Genomic DNA, 8110 nt, shown 5'->3' on the forward strand with positions numbered 1-8110 from the left:
GTTGGTTTAGCTCTGTTGCCTCAGAACTTGTCTGAAAGGCTTTCCCCTCCTTTTTAGTCTGTGCCAGAGTTTTGGTGGAGAAGGCCAGAAATTGTCTGGGTTTCTTGGCCTGGCAATCTAAACAGGCATTCTATAGCACGTATTTACCAGCTGTATACATCACATATATATCCCTTATAGCGTCTTCATACCATCATTATAGTATATACCTCATAGACCTTCATAGCTGTATTTACCATATAGTCACCATAGCCGTACACACCGCATAGTAATCTTAGCTGTGTATTTGCCATATAGACATTATAGCCTAGAGTGCTTTACCATTAAAGCTTGTACCTTTACCATTTAGTTATTATAGTCCTCTACTTTACCATTTCAGTTCTGTATTATATCAATAGTCAAGTACCTTACTGAAGACAATTATAGTCAAGCATTTACCTCATATTTCATGAATATAGTCAAGTGTTTATTTCTAGTGTCACTAAGTTCAGTCAACAAACTTTGTTTTTGTAATATTTTATTTTGATTCACTTTTCAAGAACTCTGACTGAAGTTACCCTTGCCTTTTGTTTCCAGTAAATTTATTTGGTTAACTTTAATCCTGTCTCAAGAGTCTTTATTTTTAAAGAACTGAAGTACATCAGAGGGTATACCGATAGCCACCGGGAGTAGCCAGACATATAGGTAAAGGTAGTCCCCTGACATTATGTCCAGTCATGTCTGACTCTGGGGTGTGGTGCTCATCTCCATTTCTAAGCCGAAGAGCCAGCGTTGTCCGTAGACACCTCCAAGGTCATGTGGCCGGCATGACTGCATGGAGCGCCATTACCTTCCCGCTGGAGCGGTACCTATTGATCTACTCACATTTGCATGTTTTCGAACTGCTAGGTTGGCAGAAGCTAGGGCTGACAGCGGAAGCTCACACCGCTCCCCGGAATCGAACCTGCGACCTTTCAATCAACAAGCTCAGCAGCTCAGTACTTTAACCCACTGCGCCACCCATAGTTTTCCTTTTATCCTGGCATGCCATCACACTACCTATTCTCTCCCTGCTTAAAATGCTGAAATAAGTCAAGGTGCAAAATTCCTATTCCAGCATGCCAACATCCAATTGTGTTGCATCACATATTTCATGCGCAAAATATGGACTGCTTATATACAAAGATCATGGACAGCCTGGAGATCAATATATGTTGATAACCACATGTACATTTTTTCTCTAGAAAAGATGTTCTGCCTCTCTCAAAGAATTGGTATTTAAGAGGTTAAACACTTGGGTGGGTAGGGACCTCTGTCCTCCATTGAGACCTAAATTGCATTTGCAAATAATGTAAGATTTGCCCGGATTTCTTCAAAGCATAATTGCTACATGGGAGCAAGCCGATGCAACAAATTACTGGTGATCTCATCAAAGTAATAATGGTTCATCGCCCATGTGGGCTGCCTGATGTTCCAGTGACAGGGATGGCAGGTTTATTTTCTGTAAATCTATTTGGATCAATTACAAGGCAGTCTGCATTTTATGTAATATATCGTCATGGGAGGAGGGAAGAGAGTGGATTTTTCTTGAGGGAAAAAAAGCCATTTTGGCTGCAATCTGGAATGACAGAGAGGAAAAAAATACATATTTCTGAAAGGAGTGTTTTGACAAGTGTTTGATGGTGTTTTAGTAAAAGGAACAGAAAGGCACACATTAAAATGCTTGTGCTTTCCAAACTACTTTCATTTTCAATATCAAGAAATTAATGGCCAGTTTGGAGATGCTAATGTTATTTTCACCAGAAATATGTCTGTTCTTGATCAATCTAAACTCTCTCTTCATTTTCTATATTTTACATTTAACCTGGACAGGGCAGGCTCCACTCAATTGAACCTGAATGTCATGTTTAGACAGGATAGCTACTAAAAATAAAAAAATAAGCAATGTTACTTAATTCACAAACATCTATACAAATAAAAATCTAATGTTTGTTTGTGGGATTAACATAACTCAAAAACCACTGGATGAATTGACACCCGATTTGGACACAACATACCTGTCAGGCCAACAAGTGACCATTACTCATAAAAACACTGAAAAACACAACAGAAGGGACTTAAAAGGCCAAAAAAGCAAAAAGATGCTGCAGTGCATGCACAAAAACAACTCCCCCTCGCAAACATAAAAAACCATAGAATATACACACTCTCTTTCAAACTATAGCTCCCAGCATCCCCTAGACCAGGCTCTTTAGGAGAGAAGGATGATCCAAATACATTGCTTCTAAGCTGCAAGCTTTCTTCTTCTAGGATTTCTTTGAGAGCATCCCAATCCCTGCATATTTCCAATTTCCTATTCCTGGACTGAAACTCCCAGCAATCCTCCAGATAGATAAGATAAATAGATTAGATAGAGATAGATATGTAGAGAGATCGATCAGGAGGACTGCTAGGAGTTGCAGTCCAAGAATAGGTAGAGAAGGAAGAATGGGGAGAAAGAGGAAGGGAAAGAAAAGGAGGGAAGGAAGGGAAGAGGAAGAGAAGGAAGGAAGGAGAAAAGGAAAGAAAAAAAGTAAGGAATTAGAGAAAGAAAGAAGGGGAGAAAGAGGGAGGGAAGGTTGGCCAAAGCAACGTGTGGTGGGCACAGCTAGTTTAGAATATTTGTGAGGGACTGAAGAGCTGTTTATGGATATACACCATGGCTACAATGACAATATGCTTCACGTGGGGCCTTGATAAGAATCAGGATCACAACCCTTGCTGTTAACATTAGACAGAATCAGTTGCTAGATGCAAGAAGGCAGCAGTAAAAGTCATCAGCAAGTTATTCTCCTAAAACTGGTCTGCTATCCTGTCACTACTACAGTGTTGGAGCAAAGTAAGAATCATTTGGGAATATATGCAGTGGGAGAGGGAGGTTTCATATCTTTTACATGCCTAACTTTCCTTAGATTGTCAGCAGATTTCTTCCCAATGCAAATACTAGCTTCAGGGGAGCAATTTTTCTCTAGACCACAGCAAGATGTGGCAGTGGGGAGAAGAGTCTATAACTCCCTCTGTTCTTGTTCTACTAATTATTAGGACTGTGCAAAACTTTGTTTGTAATTTGTTAAATTTGCACATATAAAGCGATATTTAGAATCACAAGGGGTGGCCACACAAAAAAATTAAGATTCAAAACACTGACCTATGACTTTTGAGAGAGTTATGTAAGTCTCATAAATGACTCCAGGTCTCCATCGCGGGTGCCGCTTCTCCCCCAAATGGGCTGGGTTTGGTTCCCCCAAAGGGCCCTGAGAAGGATGGTGAGGCTGAGTGGAGGAAGAAGCCCTGCTCCTTCCCCAAAGGGAACAGTGAGGGAGAGAGGAATGCCTGGCTGGGTGGCTGGGCAAGGAAGAAGCCTCGTTGCACATGGCTGGCTCAGAGAGAGGCAGAGACCACACTCACATTGAGGCTTTAACGTGGGTAGCAAACAGAATTCTGGAAAATGTAGTTTAGAGCAGGACATTTTGAATTCTCTGGCACTACTGATCTGCAGGCAATTCAGCACTTTCATTTTAAAACTTTGCTTCTCCAACTTGGAGAGAAAAACCCAAGTGCTTTAAATAATAATAATAATAATAATAATAATAATAATAATAATAATCTTTATTTCTACCCCACCACCATCTCCCCAATGGGGATTCGGAACGGCTTACATGGGGCCAAGCCCGGACAACATAATACAGCAATAAAATCAAAACATATACAACAAATAACAACAACATCACCAAAGTGACATTAAAAAGGGGAAAAAATCATAAAATAAACATTCCAATAAACACAATCACGGTAATGATGACAATGGGCAGGCCACATATTCAGGATAAAAAACAGTTAACAAACTATAATGAGATAAAATAGGAGCAAGACGTTTATATGGAACTCATAAAACACACAGGGTTGTGAGGCTGAACATCCTATTTGGAGGGCATGAACTCCATTGGCAGAAAATGTTGAGGGGTGCAAAATATCATGCTGTGCACCTACTCACCAAAGGCACAGCGGAAAAGCCAGGTTTTGAGGTTCTTTTTAAACATTTCTAGTGAAGGGGCTTTCCTGATCTCCCCAGGTAAGGAGTTCCAAAGTCGGGGGGTCACAGAAGAAAAAGCTCTCTCCCTTGTGCCCACAAGACGAGCTTGTGTGATTGGCAGAGGTTTTACATTCTAAATATTGCATACATTCCTAAGAAGAATCCTTTGATTCTATTCTTAATGTCTGTTTCAAATCAATTTCACCATTTGCTGCATGTCCTCATGCTGTGAGTTTGGCCCTCCTGCTATCTTTCTTTTGGGGATATAATGGCTTTAGATTGGCTTGGAGCCCTTGGGCTCTTGTAATTCATCAACACAGGTTTCACAGACATTCTGGTGAAGCCATCACCACAGCGGATCAGCTTAAGGATGTTGTTCCTTTTGCAACAATCAATGCCCTTCCCTTTGATTAAGAATTAGCCACTGTGTGCCTAGGGAAGCTCAATGCTATACTTCACATGAGAAGGATGACTTACTACGCTTTCTATATTCTTAATCCACCTTCCCAAGCTACCTCAAAAATATCTCCAGCAGCCACCACCTGTTTGCTTCCCACCCCCAACTCAGAAATCCAAGGGTGCATCACCCTGTGAAACACACCAACGTCATATCAGGCGTCATATCAGGACCAAAGTTCGCCATCAGAAACACACGAGACAGCAATGGACTGTGTGATACTTGGAAACGTGTGCTAGTTATTTACAGATGGGGAAAGAGCAGGCAATTCTGAAGTCATAAGTATCACGAGCATCTGATTATAGGATACTATTAACACTGAACAAAACAGGATGACTACTCCGGCGCATATAATGAGATGAAGTCCTTAGAAGACTTTCACTCTAGTTAATAATGTTGAAACCCGGTTAAGAAAAGTGATGTCTCAGATAGCCGTTAACTGATCATGAAAAAGGAACCCTTTTGGACAATACTGTCCCTCACCATGGACAAAGATGTACACAATTATTTCAGCTATACACAAAAAAAGACAGATCAAAAGACAACCTGGCAAAATGGCACCACCTAAAAGAATCCCACACCTTATGTGACTGTGCAGCAGAACAGATGACTCCGCATCTGTATGCTTGTCCACTATGCGCTGCCTCATGTACAGAGGAAGAATTGTTGGAGGCTACAAACAATGCCATTGCTGTCGCCCATTTTTGGACAAAAGATATTTAGCCACCTGCGCTCCTTCTATTTTTATCAGTTTCATACTAATTTATGCAATGCTTTTGATATGAAATAAATAAATAAGCTATACATAGTTCACTTCAAAGCCTAGAAAAAGTTACTGTTTTGGACTGCAACTCCCAGTAATGCCTGGAGGCAACATAAGCAGGGCAATTTCAGCAATTTTAGGAATGTAGTCTAAAAAGATATAAAACAATTCATCTGATCAGCCATTTACAGCTGATCAGTGGTGTCGAACCACCATCGAAGTGGTTTGACACCACTTTAACCTCTATGGTGCAATCCTATGGAGCCAAGGATATTGTAATTTTGCAATATTTTTAGCCTTCTCTGCCAAAGAGTGAAGGCACCTCACCAAAATACAAATCCCAGCATTCTATACCATTTAGACATGGTTGTCCTTCTGTCTTACATCACCTTGGTGTCCCCATTTACACAATCAGGATTTCCCTATATATTTGCAGTGTCGTGGTTCCATAGCATTGAGACCGTGACAATTATTTTATCCCCTTTGAAAATTATTTCCCAAGAATCGTGGCAAGCCTTCCATCTCATTTGATTCTAATAACCCCACATTTGGAAATTTGACTTCAAACTGGCTGATACAACTTGGGTAACAATAAAAATGCTCTGCTAAATTGTTGAGGCATCTGCTACAATTATGCCTCTCTGCTTTGCTCCTAGGGAGTCTTCATTTGGAATTTTGCCTTGAAACCTGGCCCAAGAACTTCTCCAACAACATCTCAAATTCTGAGGTATGATGTCCTGAAGAGTTATGCCCTCTCACAGACATCCACGCAGACATTCTCCTTTATTATTATGAATTGTTTATGTCTCCTCAAATGACAGGTTGCTTTGGGCTGTGTTGGCTATTTCAGCATGAGCTAGCTGGTCTTCAAGTCTCAGAGACATGTCACCTGCAGTAACAAATCTGGCTGTCTGTATTTTTAACTCCCCTCTTCCCAGTAGTTACTGGAGCAGAGGACATGCACTTATAGTAACATCTTTTGCTAACAGCATGAAGCCAAATCCGGGAATGTGACAATGCAGGGTTTTATTTAGAAAGAGAAAATGGCTGGCTAGAAGACATAGCAAATATGTTTCTCATCTTGACAGAAAAGGGCAAAAGTACCAGCAGATTTGACAGCACCTGACAGTCTTCAGAGAGCAATTGTAAAACTTTTTTCCCAAATCTCTTCTGAAAACTGCACGTATAAGAGTAGCCACTGAAGTCTCCTTTGATGGGATTAACCTCTGGAAGAGAAGTGAGCTGGAGGAGGTTTCTGTACTTTGCTAAAGGTGATAAATGTCATTTAGCACGCTTGAGGTTTATAGTGTTATAAATCCATAGTTGGGGTGTTTTAAAAGGCGATTAAGGAGGAAATAGGTTATAGATGGTTATTTTAGCATGCATTCTACCATATATTTCCCAAACATCTATACTTTAACTTTCTTGAAGATGTCTTACTAGCTTCAACTTGGAGCAAACATATGTACTTTTTAATTGGTAGGATGTGCTGTAGAGACTACATCTTACCAACATCTGGTCCCTTTCCACTTACAATTCAAAGCATTTGCTACCTGGAAAGTTGTAAAGGGCTGATCAGAGGAATTGTTTTGTAGTTTTTTGGACTACATTCCTAAAATTGCTGAAATTGCCCTGCTTATGTTGCCTCCAGGCATTACTGGGAGTTGCAATCCAAAACAGTAACTTTTTCTAGGCTTTGAAGTGAACTATATATAGCTGAAACAATTGTGTACATCCTCGCCCATGGTGGGAGACAGTATTGTCCAAAAGGGTTCCTTTTCAAAATCAGTTAACAGCTATCTGAGACATCACTTTTCATAACCGGGTCACAGCTTTATCAACTACTGTATTCAGTGTTAATGGTGGTCGGGAAAGACTCTCAGCTGGAAGTTGAATCCTCCCATCCTCCCATGACATGCCTGCTGCCAACCTCATTGGCTAAAGCAGTGGTTCCAACCTTTTTTTGACTAGGGTCTACTTTGACCAGGGGCCACTCTCCAACATCACTACCAAAAGGGTTACAAATGAGTTTTTGGTCAACTTTAGATTCAGTTTGGTTATTGTGCTAATTCAGAAAATTGCATTGGATAGACCACATCAGCTCTAGTTTTGGATACAGAACCTAACTGTAGTTTTGCCTAGCCCACAATTGATTAGTTTGTTTGCCAAAAGGTCATGGGGGACCTTTTTGAAGACCTTACTGAAATCCAGATACTCTACATCCACAGCGTTCCCTGCTTCTATCCAGCTCGTAACTTTATTGAAAAAAGAGATCTGATTTGTCTGGCATGACGTGTTTTTGATAAATCTGTGTTGACTATTAGCAATAGTCAACATAGTGACACTAGTAGCACTAGCTGACATAGTGCTAAAACTGTTTGCTGCCTGTGTTTCTACAGGACAGGCAGCAGTTGAGCTTCAAACAGAATCTGTTAGAATGCCTACAAAAAGGAACCCAAGCCATGAGATGGCTACCATCCGATCCCATTTGAAAGAACTCAAATTAGTGCTTGTTAAAGCCATGGGATAACCACCTAAGTTTCATTATTGTTTGAGGTTTGCTGGGTGAGAACTGAAAAGCAGATCTCATTGTTTTGCCGTCACCCGATGTGGGGAAGGAAGACAGTCCTGGTGCCCAAGATCCCATATAGCTCTGGGAAGTCAGGGAGCTCATTATCTTATTCCCAGAGGAACCTCACCACAAGTTGACTGGGTGTCCATGGCACCACCAAGAAGAAGCAAAACAGACATCCATGCCTGCTTCTTCACCCATCTTTGCCCAAGTTGCAAGCATACTATTCCACCACTAATGTTCATTTGAAAAATGGCTTGGGTCAAA

This window comes from Anolis sagrei, chromosome 1 (assembly GCF_037176765.1).
Source record: "Anolis sagrei isolate rAnoSag1 chromosome 1, rAnoSag1.mat, whole genome shotgun sequence".
Classification (NCBI taxonomy): Eukaryota; Metazoa; Chordata; class Lepidosauria; order Squamata; family Dactyloidae; genus Anolis; species Anolis sagrei.